Here is a 23,350-nt window from a genome sequence, read left to right as displayed (position 1 = left end):
TAATGTGCGTTTTTGTTCAACTGGTGCATTTAAGCAACAGTTTCCAGGGAAATAGTTCTTCGCTTCTTATTGTTACCATGGTTATTTTGTTTCGTATTGGCAATGGAAGGCAGTTGAAAATAATTTCCTTAATATTCCCCAATTAAAGGACAAAACTGTGTCAAAAGAAGTAGAAAATATCCAATAAAGTATTTATTATTATTATTATTATTATTAAAAATGTATTATTTTTATTATTATTATTTAAAAAAAACGCATTTTTACGCTTATGTAAATTCGAAAATTATTTTTGGCAAATTCTAGTCAAAATCGGGATATTCCTTAAAAATAATCACTTGGATAATAAAATATCAAGACAACAATGTAAATGTAATCGTTTGGTTATGACCAGTAGCTTTACATTTATTTGTAATAGGAAATATTAACATTAAAATGATTAGTTACTTTCACAAATCTAGAGTACTTAAGAGCATGCGCAGTAAATGTCTTCAATAAAACGAAATTTCACAATTGAACGGAATGCTTTAATAGCATTTAGAGACAGCATTAGTAAATTTCGAAGAAAATTTTTATTCTACATTGAATTTACTGCGAAGTGTCAAATAGAATAAAGGAGTACGTGAGTGAATATCATCGATAGAATGAAGATAATGGATAACAAAACACTGCAAAAAAAAAAAAAAAAAAGGCGCACGTGCCCCACAACAGTAAAATTGAAAAGGAACTTACCACTTGAGAGCTGTTGGTGTATCCGTTCTTGATAATTAGAGATTCAAATGTCTTCCAGCTACCAAAATAATCAAATTAAAATGAAAAACGTAGAAAAATAAAATAAAATAAAAGATAAAGGAAAATATCATTGAAATTTTGTAAAATTCAAAAATAATTAATATCTTTAAAAATTTTATCATCCTTGATCCATAATAAAATTTCGGATTACAAAGGAAAAAAAAATGCCGATGATCAAATTTTTGAAGTCTTTTTCTTACCGTTCGTTCCATACTGGATTGCGTCTGTCTGATCTCGAGCATTTAAACGTTACTGACTGATCTTGAGACAGTTAAACCACATTACCCGAGTGCAAAAAGGTCACGCTAATCATAACAAAAGGATATTGTTTGGACAAAAGACTTAGCGTTATTCAAATTCAAATGAACTCGCTGTACTTATCCTTTAAGACAAGCCGGCAATTGGACTTTCATCGCACGACAGAACCCCCCCCCCTCCTTCATTATAAACCTAATAATCACCGAATAACCACTCTTATTGCATTCTCTATTTATTTTTGTTTTGTATTCCTCTCAAGGCAAATGCATTGTCTGAGATTGTCATAATATTTCCCCAGATTTAGTGTCTATGTGGGTGTCACGTTACAAGTTTCTTTAAGTCTTTATTTTTATTCCAAGGTTCTTCAGATAAGATCTATTGCGTGCATACCGGAAGTCCCACCTGGATACACAATAAGTGGACACTGTTAACTGCATCAGTAATGTTTGTGAGTTATTACGTAAAGAGATATAAAAGGAGTGAAGTGGCTTTTCAAGTTATCAACTCCTATTTCTGTGTTTATCTTAACCGCTGTGGATGAAAATGGTGTGGCCTATTAAAGCTGAGAAATTTTTGCTTTTAAAATGACCTTGAATCAAGATAAACTCTGTTTGCAATCAGAGTTAAAATCTCTTTTAACTCTGATTGCAAACAGAGTTAAAAGAGATTGAAAAGTTGTGTAGAATAACAGAGAATGCGTGAATTGTTGGTGGAAGCAAAAAGAAATGCGGGTTAGAATTTAAAATGTTTCTTTCGCATTTTCTTAATGCGAAAGAAACATTGATGAGTAAGGATATAAGGGTTGATAAGATTTTAGTATGGATAACAATTCTTGTTTCGCTTGAAACGAAAAAAAAAAAAGTTAATAAAAATAACTGCGTATGTATTTTTGTGTGTGTGTTATTTTTTTAACTTTATTTTCTGGTTAAAGAATTGCATTTAAACTGTTTTGTGTTTCTGTATCATTAGTGTTGTTGTTAGCATTCATATTATCATTCATTTTGCTCTTATAACTTCCACCGGCTTATTAACTTGCAGCTAACACCAAAAACACAGAGTGACTTCTAAACATTAACAAGCAGAGTAACATCTAAATTAAAGGTAACTGGAAAATAACACCTAAAGTTACAACTAACAAATTCACATCTAAACTAACTAGTTTCTTAGCAAACTAACATGTCAACTAGTGAGGTTAAAAAAACCAACATCTAATCTAGTGGCTGCCTGGATTAGATGTTCGTAGTTAGATGTTGAGCTGCGTTTTCATTAACTTTCGGATATAACTTGTTAGTTAGAATTTAAAAGATACATTTGGTATGTTTGTCCTTAATTTTAACTTGCAGACAGAGTTATACATAAAACATCGTAGTTTGGTTATCTTTAATTATTCTTTTAAAGTTATGTCTACTCACTGTAATTTAGATAGCAAATATTTCCGTAATCGGTGAACTTTGATACTGATATCTGCTTTCTCTCTTACTTTGAACACACCAGGAATAAATGGTTTAACTTATTAGCAAAATATGACCTATTATGTCATTTGTCTGTTGATATATGAATCCCACAAAGAAAAGTGAGGTAATGCCATGAGTTACCATTAAAAGAAATGTTTTATTTTTATGTAAGGAAGTACTATGTAAGCTAGTTTCATGTTAAACCTCACTAAACACGAGATACTCTAACACACACACACACACACACACACAGATTTTGCCAAGCAAATCGAGCACACTAAATTACGTTTATTTAATTTTTTTTTTCTTCTCTCTTTCCTTTCCTTTATCACACGACTTAGCTATGTTGTAATCATTTATTTCCTTATCGACAAGCACATTAAAGAAAGTCTTTCTACAGCAATCTATTAAGTACGTACTCACGCTTCTGCAATTTCTTCCATTACCTCTGATTTCCAGTCAATGAGTAGTTAAGAATCCAACTTTTTTTTATTTTCTCTTATTTTTTTAAGAAGTGGGAAACAATCCAGTGGACTTTTAATGAAGTTGTTTTATAAAAATCCTTTCGGAAAAATTTTTCTTCGTAATCAACGCGTCCATTTTTCTATTCTTTAATACATTCCGAGAGACTGGAATTTGGCTGGTGCTGAAATACCAAGTCATGCATCACTGCCAGCAAGGCGAAGTAGCATCAATAAGATGAAATTAAAGGTACGTAGGTAGGTTGTATTTCGCCCTCTTTTCTTACCCCGTAATGGCTTGCGTCGTACGTAACCATCGGCTAAGAACATGCATAACGCATCCCCGATGTCGTCTGGACATTCGAACTACTGAGGCCCTGCGGCTCCACGGTGAGTGAGGGAGGGCGTCAGTCGGTTGAGCACAGCCAAGGAGGAAATAACGATAAAGGGGGTGAAGAAAAGGGGGTATAAGAGAGACAGGGAGGAGCCTGCGAGACCTTCGAGAAAATAGTTACATAAAGTCAACATGGGCACGACAGCTATTACTCGAAAGTGAATAAAAGAAAAAAAAAATTGTGTTGAATTTAAGACTTGGTCGCTGTGTGACAAATGTTACGGGATTATCGTTAATGTTCTGCAACCCGTGAGAAAACCTGGTCCCTCTCGAAGGACGCCGGTGTGTTTATTTCAATGTAGTGTGACCGGATTTATTTGCTCAATAGGACGGCTGCATTTTGATTAAATCGGAAAGTCAACAGCAAGGTTTAAAGAAATTCTGTACTCTTCTGTCACTCTTGGGTTTGGTTTATAGACGCGCGTACGTGTGTACGTTCCTGGTAATTCGGCGAAATGACTGATTTAGGAAAACTGCCTTTTTTTTTCCATTTCTGTTACTCTCGACGCTAACTTTAGAAGAAGGAATGAAAGAAGAAACTGGAAAGAAGGGAGGGGGAGGTTGTAAAAGAACATGAGACAAAGAAGAGGGTAGAGTACATAAGAAGGGTAAAGCATTAGACAGGGTGAATAACAAAAATATGGAGAAAAGGAAAAATTAATGCAAGAAAGTATGAACGAGAATGGAGTGAAGAGAGAGAGAAAAACTGGCAGAAAAAAGAACGAACTATAGAAGGAATAAAAAAACTGACAGCAAATAAAGATAGAGAGAGAGAGGTGAATTGGCAGAAAAGAACGAAAAACAGAAGGGATACAAAACTAAGAGAGAGAGAGAGAGAGAGAGAGAGGGAGGGAGAAACTGGAAGAAAAGAGCGAACAATAGAAGGTATAAAAAAAACTGACAAAAGAGAAAGAGATAAATAGATAGATAGAGATAGAGAGATTAATTGGCAGAAAACACTGAAAAACAGAAGGGATACAAAACCAAGAGAGAGAGAGAGAGAGAGAAAAAAAAAACTGGAAGAAAAGAACGAACAATAGAAGGAATAAAAAAACTGACAAAAGAGAAAGATTATATATATATATATATATATATATATATATAGAGAGAGAGAGAGAGAGAGAGAGAAAAAAAAAAAAAACTGGAAGAAAAGAACGAACAATAGAAGGAATAAAAAAACTGACAAAAGAGAAAGATTATATATATATATATATATATATATATATATATATATATATATATATATATATATATATATATATATATATATATATATATATATATATATAGAGAGAGAGAGAGAGAGAGAGAGAGAGAGATGAATTGGCAGAAAAGACTGAAAAACAGAAGGGACACTAAACTAAGAGAGAGTGAGAGAGAAACTGGCAGAAAAAGAACGAACAATAGAAGGAATAAAAAAACTGACAAAAGAGAGAGAGAGAGAGAGAGGGGGGGGGGAAGAACAAAAAGAAAGAAAACGCGAAGAACAGAAAGAATGTTAAATGACAATTACGGAAATTATTAGAAAGATGTTTAAAATGATAGAAAAAAAAGAGGAAATGTTGGTCAGAACAAAACTGATAGAACTACAATAGGACAGAATAACACACACACACACACAGAGAGAGAGAGAGAGAGAGAGAGAGAAAGTATAAAAAGGGAAATTAATAGAAAAAGAAAGTGAAAGATATGAGAAATACAGAAAGAGAAAGAGAGAGAAGAAAAATATAAACAAATAAATCTGAACAGGATCGAAATAGAACGCAATAAAAAAAATCCTCTTCCTGTCAGCATCTCACATTCATCCTTATCCACGTGTGGTAGCTTCTATGAGTTCTTTTGAAATGACGGAAGTCTCATAGACGAGCGAAAGAAAATGGAAACCTGTTATCCATTGACGGATATTGAATTGTGCCTTTCCATAAGATGGGCACCTAACCACGTGATAGAGTTCAAGTTTATACGCCCATCAATATATTTGCAACTGGAAGCTCGCCTTGAGTAGTCTAGAGGATGGCAAAGCAAAGAAACATCATCCAGCATTCAAATAAGTGATGCAGATTCCTGAGGTTCAATTTTTACCGGAGCTATCTCAAAGCCTATCCTTTTAACGGCTTCTCTTTATTCGTAAGGAATGTCAAAATAAGCTGCAGAAAATCAACAGAATGGGGAACGGTTGTGTTTGCAGCCTCTCTTGCTTTCTATATGAATAATGCCGTAAAGTAAATTTATTTCGGGGTGATTTTCTTCAAGCAGTCTTCGATCAACTGCGTGCGCACGAAACCGTTGAAGACAATTCTCAATAACAAAGAAAAATTTACTGAACACACACATAACATGAATAGATAGAAAAAAGTTAACAAACGAATGAAATGGAACTTACATGATGCGCGTGTTTATTGATTCAGATTTTAGAAACTACAATCAGATGGGATTTATTTTACGGGAGTACTGAAACAACAGTAGAATGAATTATCCCCATCTTCCTTCCGGGAGATGGGGATATTATCTTACAATCATCTCATAGGAATGGTAATTTTTCCTCATGTTAAATTTCAGGAAAATTGAACATGAGGAAATTGAACTGAAATATCTTACTGTTGTGTTGTTGTTTTCTAAATAAAATCTCCTCCTCTTAATACCATAACGGGTTAAAAGATGGGGATGGTCGAATTTTACTCCCATTACATTTTGAGGAATTTTTATTATGCTAATTTTTGTTATTACTTTAAATATTTATTAGTAAATAATAGTTTTTAAAAAAGTTAGATTCCTTATGGTAATCTGAGACGTAGCCTTTAGGAGAATCACATCACTTATCCCTCTTCAGGACTATCTTATCCACACTACTGTCATAGTTAACTGTGTATAGTTCTGAATGGAAGCTAATCTCTACCACCTACCCACCACCACCATCAACAACAGTAATTTGTTATCTGTAAATTGCGTGTATTCTCATGGCCGATTTTCCCGTATGCAGGATGAAACACCCCGGGAGGAAAAAACCCCGTTACCTCCGTATGAGATCGGCTAACTTATCTTCAAACTGAAAATGTCCAGATAAAGATTTTTCTCGTCGCGACGAGAGTCGAAATCAGGTCTTTTCCAATCAAAGGACGCAATGTTCCGTTGTTCTTCCAACTACTAGGTAATGAATGCTTAAACTCTCATCTGTTTGTTTTTACATCTCGGCTATCTGACGTACAGATATTTCCAACTACACAAAATTTAATATTAATTCTTCGTTCCAAACAGCTACCACTTATCTTGTCGACAACTGTGGAATTCACGCTGTTATTCACCATAGTAACCCCGATTATTTAATATTCTTGTGCAAGTCGATATATGTCAGAACTTGTCTCGACATGTCACATTCCTATAACGTTGCTTATATAAGTGTCTTATTCCAAAGTATCTTGTTCCTTTATAGTCACATTCGGTACATTAATTAAGCGCGCGCAAAAATATTTGAAGACGTGAAACACGCATTATTACAAATCTCAGGAACAATATTGGATGATGCAATAATCCATCAACTATTTATTTATCAATTAATGTGAGTGCATTGTTTCCGGTTGCAACAATTAAAGCCATTGTTGAGGGGAGAAAAAAATAAACGCATACCATTGTTAGATTGTCTGATTAACTGGAACAATGAAAAATAGCCAAACACGCTCGCTTTTAAAAAACGTTAAAGGTCTTGCTATGTGAGAGAAGAAAAGAGTAAAAGAAACACGAAAACAGTCTTTCTTCTCCCAAGGAGAGAACATAAAATCGATCGTAAGAAGTTGTATAAAGTTTAAGAAACACGTGTCAGACAATGTTACCCTTTTCACATCGGTTTGATAATCTGCAGTTTATTTGTATACGGATGGCTGTTAGGCCCATTCAAAGACCCACCCCTTTGCTGTTCCTTCCTACCTAAGTCTCTCCCCTCCCTCCCCAAGTCCTGTATAGCTGCTCACTGTATACAGTTTGCTCTGGTCAAGCTATTTCCTCTGTCGCCTTTATCTGCTAGATCCATACTGTGCAGTTTGTAGGCTCCGCACTTTTACATCAACACCTTTTTCTTCATTTCCGACTTCCTGGACGTCATTGGGACGTTCGCTGGAATGTTTGTGTGGGGTCTCGATCGATGTTTCAACGAAAGAATGTACAGTTGCAGCTGTTTTTCGCGAGATATCGCAACAACTCTTTCTCAAAAAAAAAAAAGAAAGAAAAAAGTATATACACATACACTGTATTTATATTTCTGTCAGCTTCTTTCTCCGATCCACGATGTGTTTTTTTTTTTTTTTTTTTTTAGTTATAATTTCTTCACGATTCTTGCCTGCTAACACTTCCATCACAAAGAGATGTGTCTAAAAAATTACTCGAAGGGGAAACGTTCTGCTCAGCGGGTTTTCGAACTCTTGGATACTACAAGGTTTAGTTGCAGTTTCTTACTTAAAGCAGTCGGAAAAGAAAGAAAGAAAAAAAAAACTAGAGTGAATTGAAGAGCATCACAGTATGTGAGTCGCTTATTTTTAAGAATACTCTAAGAATCTGTTACTTCCTTAGTTCGCAACATTTTCAGTGTGTTGTTATCCATTTGTAACTGCTGTGGTGAATTAGGTGGTTTATAATTAAAAGCCTAAAGCATTTAGGTCTCAGAGTATTACATTTTTCAACTGTATGTGTGTTCTTAGACAGGTTTATCTGTTTTACTGGAATGAACATCTAAGTTGGTAGAAGAAAGAAGAGTTAATTTAATTTTGAAGAATGCCGATGGAAATCTTCTCTCATTTTTGATGTTTCTTTCAGGGAGACGTCCCCCTGGTAAAGAGTGGGGGGGGGGGGAAGAGAGAGAGAGAGAGAGAGAATGGGGAGATTTATGTTCTGTTTTCTTTGTCTCTGCCTATAAACTGTATAGGGAAAAAATACGTGTGTGGGAAAGAGAGATTAACAGACGAGAAAAGAAAGGGAGAGAACGAAGAGGAGAGGGAAGAAGAAGGGCAAAAAATCGAGCGAAGAAGAAGAACACTAAACAGGGAGGAAAGGAGAGAAGTGTGTGTGTGTGTGTGTGTGAGAGAGAGAGAGAGAGAGAGAGAGAGAGAGAATTTTTAAAAGAATGAAGGAACAGGAGAGAGATTTAAGCCTAAAACAGAACTTGGACGCAAAAAAAAAAAAAAAAAAGAGAGAGAAGTAGAGAGAGAGAGAGAGAGAGAGATAAAAGGAAGATCGAATGAGAACAAAAGATAAACAGATAGAAAGAGAAAGTTTGACAAGACAACAAATGTGAGTCAGGACGTAAACACTGAGAAAAGAAGTTGACATCAAGAGACAGCAAAATAAAAGAAAAACAGAGCGAAAAATAAAAAGGAGAGAGAAAATGTTTAAGCAGAAAGAACTACAGACATCGCTATAAGATATTAGCAGAAAAAAGATGGGGGAGAATGCAGGATATTTTTGGAGATGCAAAAGAAAAAAAATGCGAAAGAAAACCAAGATGAATCACTGTTCGTATGGTGCTTGAAGCAAGGGATTATACGATGGACCAAGAGCCTTAAAATGAATATTTATCAGTTGGAAATCGAAGTACAACAATAAGGGGAAAAAATGACGCTAGCGAAGCACTCAATTTGCAGATAAAATGAAAACAGTATCTGAGTAGAAACTAATCACGCTCAACGACCGCTATTACTCCTTTTACCTCTTATTCACCTCCCTCCCCCGTCCCAACATCCCACCCGAAATCCTGCTCCGCTTTCTTAAAACAGCGGCGGCCGTTCTACGAATGATAGATAGCAGGGAACAAAAATATTCTCCATCTAATTAATTAACAGGAAATTTAATAATTGCATAAAGCTAATTATTCGTTTACGCCATTAATAACCCCCCTTTTACACAAACAGTGTGCATGAGCGATTCCGACGTTCGATACGATTCTATCCATTTTTGCCGCCGCCTTCAATCTTTCAATTATGGAGAAAGAGAGAGAGAGGGAGACTCTTTTAAACATTTGTTGGAGCCAGAGAAAAGCTTCTTACATAGAATCGTCGATGAAACGGATGACGCTGGAAAAGAACATCATTTATGTGCTCGCTAATCAAAGATTGCAACTGTTTTGAATGCTTGAGCGCAGTCATGAAAACGAATCACCACTCGCATTTACAACTTGCCCACTTCCTGTCAAGAACACGTGTTTTTCATGATTATTAAAAGAAATAATATTAATTTTTTTTAGCTATTGTTGGTTGGATGAAAATAGAACTCCTGGCTTTTATAATCAATGGTTGCATTGTGTCAGGTTCATTTAATAGCTGCTTTAATTATCACACAAGAAACGTAATGAAATTGAACAAACACAGCTGACAAATCACGATCTGATGATACATTTCATACAAGAATGCTATTCAGTTATCATTCCCTTTCAGAAGCAACAATGGTCATTATTCTACTGTTTCAATAATACTCATACTTAACAATTAGCGCTGCTCACTTGCTCATTGTTGCGTAATATATTATTACAGGTACTAATTGCTTTCTTGTATAAGTTATCTACATTCCTGGTATTCTTGACAGAACAGCAGTTTTATCATGTATTCATAAATGCCTGAATTTCTGCGTCGAGATAAATGATTATCTGGTTGTTTTTTTTTTAATTTATTTCTTAAATTGTAAACCACTTAAACTGTCTGGAATTTATAGGGAAAAAAAGCGTTTTATAAATGTATTTTGTTCACACGGGTAAGATGGTGAGATGGGAAACTAGTTTAACATCACTGTTCACTGAACCAGATCAAAAAAAAAAAAAGTAAAAAAGGGACAAAAAATACATGACAAAAGTACCCCATATCCGCACTCAACAATTGTAATCTACGTTGTTTTTAACCCAGTATCACCTTGTTCTAAGTGCACGAGAGAAAAACAGGAAAAACTAAACCATTTGGCATCTTCTCCGTAAATACCATTCCCACAATTTTCGAGTGTACTTCCACAGTAAAAACTCTGTTTTTTTATTTATTTATTTATTTTAATTTTTTTTTCTTGTCTTTGTCGTGGCAAAGAACGGCATGGATCATGAAAAGAGCATTAGTAATCACCAGGCCATAGTCAAAGTAAACGGCATGTGTGCGTGGATACATCTGTGCATATTTTGCGTTTTTATAAACAAAAGAAATTGCATATGATAAACAATCCTAGAATACCAATGCAATAGAAAATATACACATGTAGTGACAGTGTGAGACTAATGACACTTCCTTTAGATTTGAGATTCGCATACATTACTCACAGCATGCTTGCACGCAAAATAAGATATTTGCCATTTTTTTTTTAAATTTAAAATTACTTTAGTTCAAAGACATTACTTTGCAATATAAGATTTCGGTAACGACAATAGAATGTTGAAAGTATTCTTTGAGCAGCCAATTGATTTTTTTCCCCTCGTTTTTTTTTTTTTTTTTTTTTTTTTTTTCGTTTCGTTCGAAGAAAGTCGATACAATCGCCTCGAAACGTCTCTTGATAATAAATCGATGTAGATAGCGAATTCAACAGTGTTATAATTAAGGTTAATATTGTACTTGGGTGTCAAAACAGTTCAAAGAAAACATTTGAGTAGTACCTTGGAGTAAAATTGATACCCAAAGCGCTTTCGCCTAAAGGTCTGTACGATTTCAACCGCGAATGATAAATTATGAACTTGACGTCAGCTTTCTATGCAACCAATCAAATATAGTCGTAAACTTGCAAACTATTTGGGCGCAATTTCACTGCACAAAATGGTTATGACCGAACCGCTTTAAAAAAAAAAAAAAAAAGAGAAAAAGACAGAAAGAAAAAAAAAAAAACACATTTGCTTTATTAAGAAAACTAGAAAGGCGAAGGCGAAGAAGACATTATGACTGAAGACCTCCACTCTATCGATCTAGACTGCTGCATCTATCTATATAATGCATGAGTAGATAGAAGCCAAATGACAACCCTACTTACACTCATATCACAGAATTTATTTCAAAAAACCTTTGGCACAATCACAAAACGTAATCAAATATTACAATATGCATTTCTACCCCCCCCCCCCATCGTACCCCCCTTTCTTTCGGCTCGCCGCTTACCATTAATACATAAAGCTGTGCAGTTGGTGCACATATTCTTAGTTGCGCGCCCTTCTAAGTTCACAAGTCATTCAACCAACTATAAAGAACTAAAGGTTGCTTTGTGCACAATGAATTCCGTCTCCTAGCAACAGCCATTCCTTTCTTTGCAGTCTTTGGCTAAAAGCCAGATACCTTCTAAAATCCAGCGAAACGAGAATGTAAGCATTAATTGGCGAGACTGGTGTAGCATGGAGGGGTAATAGCGTAATATGAAGTCGATTAGCGAACGGTGTAGTAAATACTTTGATTCCTTTTGCCAATTAGTCAATGCCATGCGTCTTGGACTAAGAGAACCTGCCACATATCATTTACTTACGGTTCTCTCTCTCTCTCTCTCTTTCGTTTCAACTTTTCTGTCTATCGGTTAGGGGAGAAAAGAATTTAACAGAGAGAGAGAGAGGAGTTTTGAATTTTACACGATCAACTTATCTAGACAGAGCGAGCAGCCTTTCTTGTATAACACAGTTCAGTCAGGTGTGTGTGCGTGTGTGTGTGTGTGTGTGTGTTGAGAGGGAATTGCTGTGATAAAAAGGGGGGAAAAAAAGGACTGTGTGTTAAAATTTTAAAAATTTTAGTGAAAAGATTTTTTTTCCCCTTTCACAGAAACTTGCGTGTTAACCCATCTATTAAAAAAAAAAAAAAAAAAAAAAAAAAAAAAAAAAAAAACATAATTTCAGACATAAATGTCTACCTGTTAGGATTGAGAACGACGAAATGAATAAATTGGTCCGTAATCTCTCTCTCTCTCTCTCTCTAAGCCTTGATTGGCTGATAGCATCGAGTTGACTATCAGAGATGGCTTCAAGGAAGGAGGCTAACTGCTCATTATCTTTGATAGAGATAAAGGCAAATAGGGAATAGGAAGAAAAGGGATAAAGTCAGGTAGGGATAAAGGAGCTCTACCTACTCCATTTGAAAATGAAAAGCGTTCAAGGATGATGATGATGAATCATTGGAGGAGAGGACTTCTTACATATGAAACATTTCCTAACCATTTTGAACGTTCTTAAACATTTCTTGTTGATGATATTCAAGCCTTTTCGCGGCCTATATTTCACTCATTAAATACACTGGTTTCAATGTCTCATACTGTGACACTGGATTTAAACTGCGTGATCCCTAACCTGAGCCATACATATGAATGGCTTTTATCAAACCTTTCTTTGGTCATTCCTCCTTATGGAAATTTTTTAGATCAGTTCATGAACAACTTCTTACATGATTTGTAAAAACTACTGATTACGTGTTTTGCTTTGTTGATATCAGCCATTTGCCAAATATGAGACTGCGCAGAAGAGTTGGTATTATAAATGTCAAGTCTTGCCGACCTATAAAAATTCTCAAGGGAGTTGCAACTGTAAGAACCGAAAGTCTTTAGTTGCCCACCAGGTAAATATTTTTGAGAGTTCTTCAAGGAGTGCATTCACCACTGACAGACAAGTAGTCCTGCCTAAAGAATGGAGTTAATTTCCCCACAGTATAGGTGAAAAGTTTACCGAGTGGTAGACTATATTATGATAAAGACCAAACGCAGGCCTAAACCTTATTATAAAAGTAATGTTTTTGAACTTTGTCTGCATTTCTCGATGCCTCTAGCAACAACATAATAATAAGTAAGTCACCGTTTGGTTTGGCTATTGTTTTTAACTTGACGTCGGTAATAATTCTATTGTTTGCTTATGTCTACGTAAATTTCTAAGGCTAAGAATAGATCATTTCCTAACTGAGGAAATGATCTTTTATCTTAGTTAAGCCTATATAAAAAGCTATTAAGTCTCTCAATTAATCGATACCACTTAGACTGACGAAAGGATGAAAATAAGAAGGTGAATTAAATTAATTATGTAATGATATATTAACTGACTAGATTTCGTATTCTACTAAAAAGGAAGTATAAAATCAGATATAATATGTTAATTTTATATCTGATTCTTCGCCTGTATTGAACGTGTATTTGTAATAACTTAAAAGAGTAGAAAACACAGATATCTGTAAATGTCTGGTTATGGACTAAAAAAAAAAAAAAAATGTTGGGTAGACAGACAGACGGACATGGTGATCTCATTAATACTATTTTCTTTGCTGAAATCGGATTAAAAACTTATTATGGGTGAGAAATAGAGAGAGAATTTAATAAAAAATAATGCCAGACGCAGGGCATTTACTCGAACATAAAGTTGGAATTCGAGCATTTCATTGGACCCATTCCTAACAATGTGCAAAAGATTAATATCAACTCGAATTACAAAATGGCTAAGAAGATAATCGAAGTCCCCTTCCCCCATTGCTTAAACGGAAATAAATTCTTCTGAAATATCTGTCACTCGAAGCAGAAAGCGTAGGAAATCTTTGAAACACAGAACCTAAAATACAACCGCACTGTTTCTTATCGTGTTTTCCGTATGCTATTATTGAAGCCATTATTGAATACGCACGAGAGAGACAATGAAAGATTTAGCATCGCATTCCGCTCTATCAACCGCAGTCCAGCGTTCGGAGACAGTTTATCTTTCCCCAAACCCCTATTTACGAAAACTTTCCCCATTTCACGAGACAATGCTTTGCTTTAGAGATTGGACCAGAGAAGATGTTGGTACACATTGTCATAATGCTAGTTAAATAGACGAAATCAAAAGAGACAGGTTGTTCGTAAATATCGGGTGTTAAATACCTTCCGACGTTTCATACGACTGTTTGGTACCTTCGAGACGAATCTCCTTAAAACAAGCTTGTTCAAAACCACTCGGAGAAACACACATTAATAATAAAGTTCAGAGGGTAAAGTTCGACGTAACCAACACGACTCGAAATGTCCACGATCGCATACGCAGGGTAACTGTGTGTGTGTAAGGTACTAAGAATGTTCGGATCTAATGGATTTGACGAGAGAAGAAAATCGACAATTTCATATAAGACATCAACAGTAATAGAGAAGATCAAAGCGAAAGATCGTTTTTTGCCGTTGAAGACAATGGGGCAGAAAGTGAAACAATATTCTTCCAATAAGAACCTTACGCGATAAAGAATTCTACCAGCAATAGAAAAAAGACCATGAGGGTAGATATTAAGGGTCGTATTCGAAAAGAGATCGGTGCCTATTTTTGGAAGGAAAAAATAAAATCGCACTAAAGGAGAATGCATTCTCTATAGGGAGCAAGCACAAAGAGAGCGATCTAAAAATATATATTCATTCCTTCTCAACTTATACAATACGTTCAACTGCCATCATACTATATTCAATTTATTCATTAACCTCGCATCAAAACGGAGCTACTACAACGAAATTACTGATTCTGTTCAAAATTGAATAATCTTTGGAAACTCGGCTACAAAAAGCCTTCATTTACTAATAATTTTGTACATAAATTATCGGTGACATCGATGTCTATGGTTCCTGTGAATAATTTAACACACTCTTTCTCCCTTAGAAACAAAAGGGTTTGTAGTTTAGAAGGGCGGTGCTATCATCGTGACGACACTTGTCCGAAGGGATTAACACCAGCCTGGGTGGTTGAATTATGTATAGGACATTTTCACCACCAAGAAAAACTTCACTTACTTTCGCTACTACTTTTATTCGTATCCAAACGGAAGCTTGCCTACGGAGTTTTTCGTTACATACCCCCCCCCCTTTATTCCCTCACGTAATATCGTGGGAAGTACCTCAGGCGTAAATAGGATGGCTCACTGCACCGTACCCGTTGATTCCTACGGCCGCGCTAACCTTTTCTAAAAAAAAAGACGTCATCTTGATATCTTCCAACAGTTAATTAATGCATGTATTTATGGGGGATATTAATTATTAATGGGGGTTCATTATACTCGCGTTAAATCATAGGGACAGCGCAGGCTTGTCACTTGAACATACAGACGTTCTCAAGATTTGGGACAATCATTTTGCTAATCTTTTAAGATAGGGATTTTTTACTTTAAAAGCTGTCTTTATGGAGTTCAATCAAATGAGACAATTCGCTTGCTTCTATTTCATCTCCTTGTATTTATTTTTCGAACTTGTATACCACCGAATATTTCCGCTGTGAATCATCGTCCAAAGTGAAATATTTCCGCGAGAAAAATGGTAAATTTGCACTTAAGGAATTCGAATGGAACCAATAATCAGGTTACTGTGCTTAGCTATCTTGGGAAGGGTAAGATTACTAAACTAACAACTCGCAATGTTTTGCTTGAGTTCGTCGAGAGTATGCGATTTATTTCTATTCATTCTTCTTCAGTGCACCTCCTCACCCCATGTCACCCCCCACACACACCCAAGAAAATTTATTAGTAAAAAAACGTGCGATCTTGCAGGCTAAATATCATAAAACAATGAAGTCAGAGAACTCCCTTAATAAAACTATAGTTATGGACAGCATGCGTCATCTTTCTATTACAAGCTGACACAATAATTGTACGATCTCCAAGCTTTTTTTTTTTTAACACTTTAAAAATGCTTTGAATGAACTTTTAATAAGATCTGTATAAATAAAATTAAAAAAAAAAACATTAGTTTGTCACTAAGACAAACTAATGACATACTGAGATTCCGATTGAAACATAAAAATTTACAAACAAAAAAAAAAAAAAAACCCAGCAGAAATAGAATAATTAGATTGTATAAAATAAAATCATATAAAACCGAAATATCATAAAAAAAAGAATTAAATATATGTATATTTAAATGAAACGACCAAGACATGCCGATAAAAATGGAAAGAAACCATTTATATGTAAAACATACCAAAAAAAAAGCGGATAAATGTAGACAAATGGATAAAGAGAAAGACCAGTGAAGCCAAAACAAACCAATCATTGTTGAGAAGAAGAAGAAAAATACGATATGATAAAGATACGAAGGACTTTAGATTTATCAGTGCTGAAGTGATAGAAAAGAAATTGGGTTGCATTAAGGAAAGATTAAATTGAAAACCCATAGATGACGTTTTAAAATAATGTGTTCTGTGTGTGCAGTAATAACATGGCAGTGCTGCAAGTAGGTGGAGTTTGATTTATTAGCTGTTGTCGTGTTGTCATTGGAAAATTCACGTAATGAAGTGAAGATTAGATAAAACTATTGAAGTATCCATTATTTTAGTTTGTGACAATAAATTAATCTGCAATTCGCGATTGTCAGGATCAAGCACTTCCTCTCTCCCAACTCCTCCTGAAAAAAAAAAATAAAAAAATAAAATAAAAACTTAAATATCGGGATTTTTGGAGTTAATATTATATTTTTGCTAGCGCATGCGTACTTCCCGAATGTATCAGATCACCCCCGAGATATGTATTCAGTTCCTTGTTTCCAGAATTGATTACCTCAACTTCCTGGATAATAAGTGATGGTTTTGGGCCCCGCACTAACATTTTTATGTGTTGACAAATTGTTGGTCGTACTTAATGAGCTGCTGACTAATAAGTAGTGTGTGGACTGTCGTAGGCTGTGTGACTGGCCTAAATAACTGACGAAAGTAATAAAATTAAACCGCACTCCTTGTAATGACACACAAATTGCCTACAAATCAACAACCTTGACACTAATCAAGGGGGCCCCTCGAGAGGTGAGGGACACTTTTGCTTAAAGATGTTGTGTTTTGCTAAGATTTAAGTATGAAGTAATTGTACATTGTACGTAGTAAAACAAAGCGGAAGTGTTTCCCTGCAGGATAAAAAAAGTAACGTAAAAAATAAAATAAAAAAAAAAACAGAAGAAAGTGACATAAAGGGGAACGCATGCTCTGTGATAAGGTTGATTTCTTTGAAATACAAATTGGACAGTTAGTAGAATGAAACATTCATGCTAGTCGTTCTGGTTATTAACCTTAATTGTGTAAAAGAGGGCGCCACGTGTACATAATAGACGTGCTTATTTAGAGTGCATTTTAAATGTGACTTCATTTCCAAAACGAGTTACCCTAATAAAAAATAAATAAAAACAAAAATGTCGCCAGCTAACGCACACATACGCACGTTCGCTAGGGTATTCTACAGACTTTTTTTTTTTTTTTTAATACCACCAGACGAAGTTACTAAATCTGTAGTTCCCCTCACGGGCACGCTCTGTATAAAGGAATGACTGGCAGGGAAAGAATGTGTGCGGTGAGCTTGCACGTGAAAATTCTAATTACCACTCTGCATACAACATGCGGCGATCTCTCCATAGAGATGGAACTTGGACACACACACACACACACACACACACATGCATGTACAGCGTTGTCGGCCAATGATACACGCAGGGCTAAACCGTCACTCCATTGGCTTTTGCCTGACCCAAGCTCGTGACTGTGGTTTTTTTTTTTGTGACCGGAATTCCAGAGTCCAATTCTTTCTTATGCCGTGGACGATATGGGCGGTGTCTAGTTAATACATTATCGGTTTAAAGGCGTGTTCTTGCAACAAATTGGTCCACTTCCACGGAACTGCTTACAGCTATGAAAACAAACGACACATGACAGTTTAATTTCGCAAGGAATAATCTTTTGCACCGTCATGAAACGACAAGTCATTAGTCACTTTAAACAGAACGGGAAAGGGCGCGGTGGCGGGAAATTACAGACGAAATACGTGACTATTACACCGAAATGCTAAATTTCCAAACAAAATAATAATAATAATAATAATAAAGGAATAATTAAGAGCGAGGTTTAAAGCAAATAACGAATGTTTTGGATAACCATAAACGAGCGTGTAAACATCAAGGCGTGAAAGGAAGTGTACACGCCCCCCCCCTCCCCCCAATCGCTACTACGCTTATGTCATTTAGCTAACAATTATTGACGAATTCATGTTGACCTGAAGTGCGGTCTGATAAATACAACGCGCAAGGTAAATATTGTGCTGAGTATTTAGTAGGACTCTGCAATATTTGACCAAGTATTGTTAAGCCTAATGTTAGGCTTAAGCATACATTTATAGATCGATTAGAACTGACTTCGTTAAAAGCAGTATTAAAATAAAAATTTTAAAAAAAAATCCTAAAAGGCTTTTTTTAAACTAATTATCATTGAACTCTATCACTAAGGAATAGATAACAAATCTCCATACGAAATTTTCGATCCAGTCTTGGCTTGGAGGAACCTTCATAATGGCTTTTCAACTAAAGATGAATTAACCAGTCTTATACGGAGGTGGCAGAGGTTTTTTCATCCCAAATGACATTAGCTGGGCTGATTTACAGTCATAGTACATTTATATTCGTTTCGTAGTTGTGTTGGTGTAATCTTACCAAGTCTGAAGCCTGTTGGGCTGTTTACTTCATGAATTCCTATTTATATAATGAACCACAGTTCACTTATAAAAAAAAAAAATAATTTTTAGGTATTAGTCTCTGCGCTATTTTGGAATTTCTGCTGTGTTTGAGAGTATAATGGTTTACAAACGTGATCAAAGATTTCTCAGATTTATCCATTTATTTATTCGTATAAAGTTTCCTCCCTTTTCTCCCCCGTCCCTATTGGGGCGAGTTGATCCCCTTCATGGGGGGTTAAGTATTTATGGCTGTAGATCCGTGTGTGTTCACTGGACCGGTTTGTCTGCTTGCGGGATGAAAAACCCCATATAAACTGGGGGGAAAAACCCTGCTATCCACGCCTAAGACCGGCTAACTTGGTTATGGCTGAGGAAGACCTTTCAGCTCCTCACATCTCCGACGGGAATCGAACCTAGGACACTCCTTTCCCAGGCATATGGTTGCGAAGCGGAAAGCCACTAGGCTAACCGCGCGGACATTTCTCAGATCAGTCTTCATCATTACCGATCTACGACTTCTTAGATGAATAAAAGTGTTCTTTGAATACTAATACATTTGGACGCTGATAGAGATTTCTGGAATTAGTTCAGTTTTTTGAACTCTTTCTATACACGACAGTTATGAGATTTTGTTACATCAATAATAAGGATCTTTTTTAAATACTAATTAGAATTCTTATGAACGCGAAGTTCTTCTTTTTTTTTTTTTAATCAGCTTTTAAACTTTTCCGTACCCACAGTTCAAAACAGCCATTAAACGAGTGAATTTCTTAATAAAATACGAATAAAAAGACATATATATACAACTCGCGTCGATAACTGAGAATATTGAGAATCGTACAATACTAAGGCAACTCATACCAAAGATGAGTATTTTCGGATTGAAACTTTTAACGTTTGAAAAGATCTACTTGGGATATCTATCTATCATTTTTTTTTTTTTTTTTAATAAAGCTCTTTTAAAACTGAATTTTAGTACTTCTCTGTAATTTCATAGGAAAAGAGTATATTTATCTCCATATAATCAAAATTATGAAATGCAGAGAAATAAAAGAAAACATGGATAACTTATTCCACAGCTTCTTTTACATCACATTACGTTATATTATAAGCTTATCTTTCTCCCACCTCCCTTAGACGAATGACATTGATGTTAGTTCTCCTTTGCTGATCATTTGTGCTTTCATGCTAGTTATCAGCTCACAATAGAAAAGCGTCTTTAGGATGAAGATCAGAACGCTAAAAACAGCTCCTTTCACCGTTAACCAATGAAGTTCGCAATACAGCTTAATATCAATTGCATAAATTGATAGCGAAATGAACTTTGATAAAGTGCATATATTGCCATAATTATCCGCTTCTCTCCATTCTTCAACGAATAATAAATAAGCATTCTGCTAATTACGATGCTATCCACGACTTCCAATTATTCTCTACTTCACTTTGGCTATTAAAAAAAAAAAAATTTAACAATGCATTACTGCAATATAATAGAACCATATTACTTATCTTTAAGTATTATTTGTAAAGATTAAATGGACGAAAAACTTCATACGAAGATGACTAAATCGGTTGATAATTTTATTTTTACTATAAGTTTCCATGGGAACTTATCATTATTGCTTCATTTAATCAGTCTGATTAAGATACTTTTTTCTTTGATTATTACTAATTGAAAAAAGCTTAAAAAGGATTTTTTTATTGTTTATCAAAGATCTTCTGCTCGTCTTTTGTCCTATTATGCTAGCATCTTTCTATTGTTAATCTATGTCATTGAATTAATGCATTCAAATTAATTCTACTGACGAAACAAGCACTTGAATATTACAGGGGAAAAAAATCCGTGCTCAGATGTTCCAGATTTTTTTTTTTTTTTTTTTAAGTAATATAAGACGTTAATGACAAAAGGTATTGCATCAAAAAGATTAGATCCAGGTAAAATAGAGACAGTGTTCAGCTATAAAAATAAATCGGGTTATTAATAACTCAATATTGTGGCAATTACTTCTAATGCATCTGTTTTAAAACATGATATAGTGTAAGATGACAAGTATAAAGCGCCTCCTACCAGCACATTTCACAACTGCAGTCTCAAATCAAATTGGATAAATTCCGACATTAATGATATATGTATTTGGTGAAACGAAGTTAAACATCTTCGTACAGTTGAGTTGGTGCACCATATCAACATTTCGGCAGTATTAAAATGGACATTTAAAGTATTTAATAGAAATTTTGACTATTCTAATATTTATAGCATAGTTACACCTTAGCAAAATTTGCTTGCATAATTCCTTCCTGGAACCATCGTCATAATACGATTATTAAAATAATTAACTCGTACAGTTTTGGCGTCATTCTATTGGGTTACAGTAATTTAGAATATCGTTGGCTCTTGAAAAGCGTTAAGGTGATTGTGAAAATAGCTGACGCATGCAGCAGTGATATCAAAATTTCATTGAGTCATCGAATTTGTTATTGTGAATTGCACCTTGGTAGTTGCCATGGATACAGATATTCCTCATCCATGTCTATTACATGTTTCTAAGAATTGTTACCGGGATATATTCACTGTCGCTAGAAAGGGAAACATCACTGAAATTATTCTCCTATAAGTTTCGATTGAATGAATAAGAGACGGACAAAAAAATAAAAAAAAAACGGCGGAAGGGGGATCGATAAGACAAGAAGGAGATATCGAAGATTAAAGAAAAGCTTAAACACATAAGAAACAGGTGGTGCTTTAAAAGAAAACAAAACAGAATTGTCATTTCAGAGATCAGTCTACGGCGATTGATAAAGTTACATCTGTTTTCGAAGCTAAAAACAGTTGGATTTTAGATTACGGGTGAAATGTCTGGAATTTTCTAAGAGAGATCACGAGATCAATTAGGCTCTTAGCTTTCAAAGGAAAAACTAACGTTAATAAAGTCAGTTCTTTAGTATAACGGACAGTATTTAAATTTAATGTATAACTTCTTATATAAGTTTAATGTAACTTCTTTTGTATAACTGATAAAAATGTATTATAACTTGTCTGATATAATTGACAACATATAACTTCTCTAGTATAATTGACAGTATATAACTCAAGGATGACATTTTCATCTCATTTTCCTTTCCCCCCTCTTTTACCTTGCGGTGTCGAGGGTTTATTAATCATCGGACCTCAAACCGTTCACAGGATAAGGTGGTCAGCCCTACGTCCCGGTGTATCCTATGTCCGCAGTGGTGTTGAGTTCTCATGGCGGTTTGCCTGCTTTGCGAGATCAAAAACCGCAGGATAAACTGGGAGGGGAAAAAACCTACTGTCCACTCCCAAGACCGGCTAACTTGGCTATGCTGAGCAAGATGACAGTCCGTCATTTAGGTGTCCTGATCTTTCAGCAGAGAGGAAAACGTCCTTAAGGATAGAAAAAGATCTAACCTTCGTCCTGAGTAAGATCCTTCAGCTCCTCATGTCACCGATGGAAATCGAACCTAGGACACCCTTTCCCCGCACGGCCACTAGGCTAACCGCGCGAACGTATAACTTCAGTATAACTTCTTTAGTACAATTGACAGTATTTAGCATAACGGCATTATATAACTTCACATCTTATATAACTTTAATAATAACTTCTTTAAAATAATTAGCAGTATATAACTTTAGTGTAACTTCTTTGATATACGAGTAAATGATAGTATATTAGTAAATAATAGTATCATTTTTTTTTTTATATTTTAACTATTATCTATCAATATACTATCAAATCAGTAATAAAAAAAAAAAAATTCGTTCAAGACAGCCCGTCATTTAGGTGTCCTGATCTTTCAGCAGAGAGGAATACGTCCTTAAGGATAGAAAAAGATTTAACCTTGGTCCTTAAGAGGAATGTATTTTCTTGTTTATGTTCCTCACTGTCGTTTTACTAAATTATCTCCCTCTGTGTGTGTGTGTGTGTGTGTGTGTGTGTGTGTGTGTGTGTGTGTGTGTGTGTGTGTGTGTGTGTGTGTGTGTGTGTGTGTGTGTGTGTAAAGATAACATTAAAAAAATCGAAAATAAAAGAAAAAAAAGAAGAGACAAGAAACAGAAGAATTAAAGTAGGAGGATAAAGATAATGACACTTGCGATAATAAAATCCCCCCCCCCCGTCCCTTCTTTGGAAAATCGTTTCCCTCGGAAATAATTGCGCTAAATAGCAGTGTGAATGGTCCATAAGAAGAAAATATTTCTAGAGGGGATGAGTGCACTTTTATTGGTCTACACTACGCCGGAGATGAGATGAAGAGATGAGCAATCTCTTCCTGATTAAAATGCCGAGAGATTACCCGAAAGACAGCATTCGAATGCAGGCCATTTAAAATAAGCGAAGATTACCCTACAGCTGAATCACGTCAGGCTTCGTGTGAGGTTGTAGAGTCAGCATTAAAATTAAAAGTGCCCCGTTTGCCGAAGTCTCCTATAAGCTTTCTAATGAAGCACGTTCGTGGAACATAGAGCTGGCCATTAAGGCCCCGCATAATTTACATGGAGCGATGTGACAATGAAGCCTTTTAGAACAGACATACGCATAGCCAGGGTGTGACACGTCTCTAGTGCAGCACACAGCGTCCATCGAGAAACTC

General features: G+C 35.3%; 1 protein-coding gene across 1 annotated transcript in view; it reads right to left on the bottom strand.

The window, feature by feature from the left end:
- LOC150108313 (plexin-B-like) overlaps positions 1-23,350 on the bottom strand; it is a 352,329-nt gene that overhangs the window by 249,333 nt on the left and 79,646 nt on the right. Inside the window, exon 2 of the mRNA XM_090415739.1 lies at positions 730-787. The gene's annotated coding sequence lies outside the window, so the exon portion shown is untranslated. The remainder of the gene's footprint in view (positions 1-729; positions 788-23,350) is intronic.

This window comes from Typopeltis vanoorti, chromosome 3 (assembly GCF_054136105.1).
Source record: "Typopeltis vanoorti isolate ZY-2024b chromosome 3, IOZ_Tvanoo_1.0, whole genome shotgun sequence".
NCBI lineage: Eukaryota > Metazoa > Arthropoda > Arachnida > Uropygi > Thelyphonidae > Typopeltis > Typopeltis vanoorti.
The sequence above is the reverse complement of the archived record's forward strand: the minus strand, read 5'-3'. Positions and strand labels throughout refer to the sequence as shown.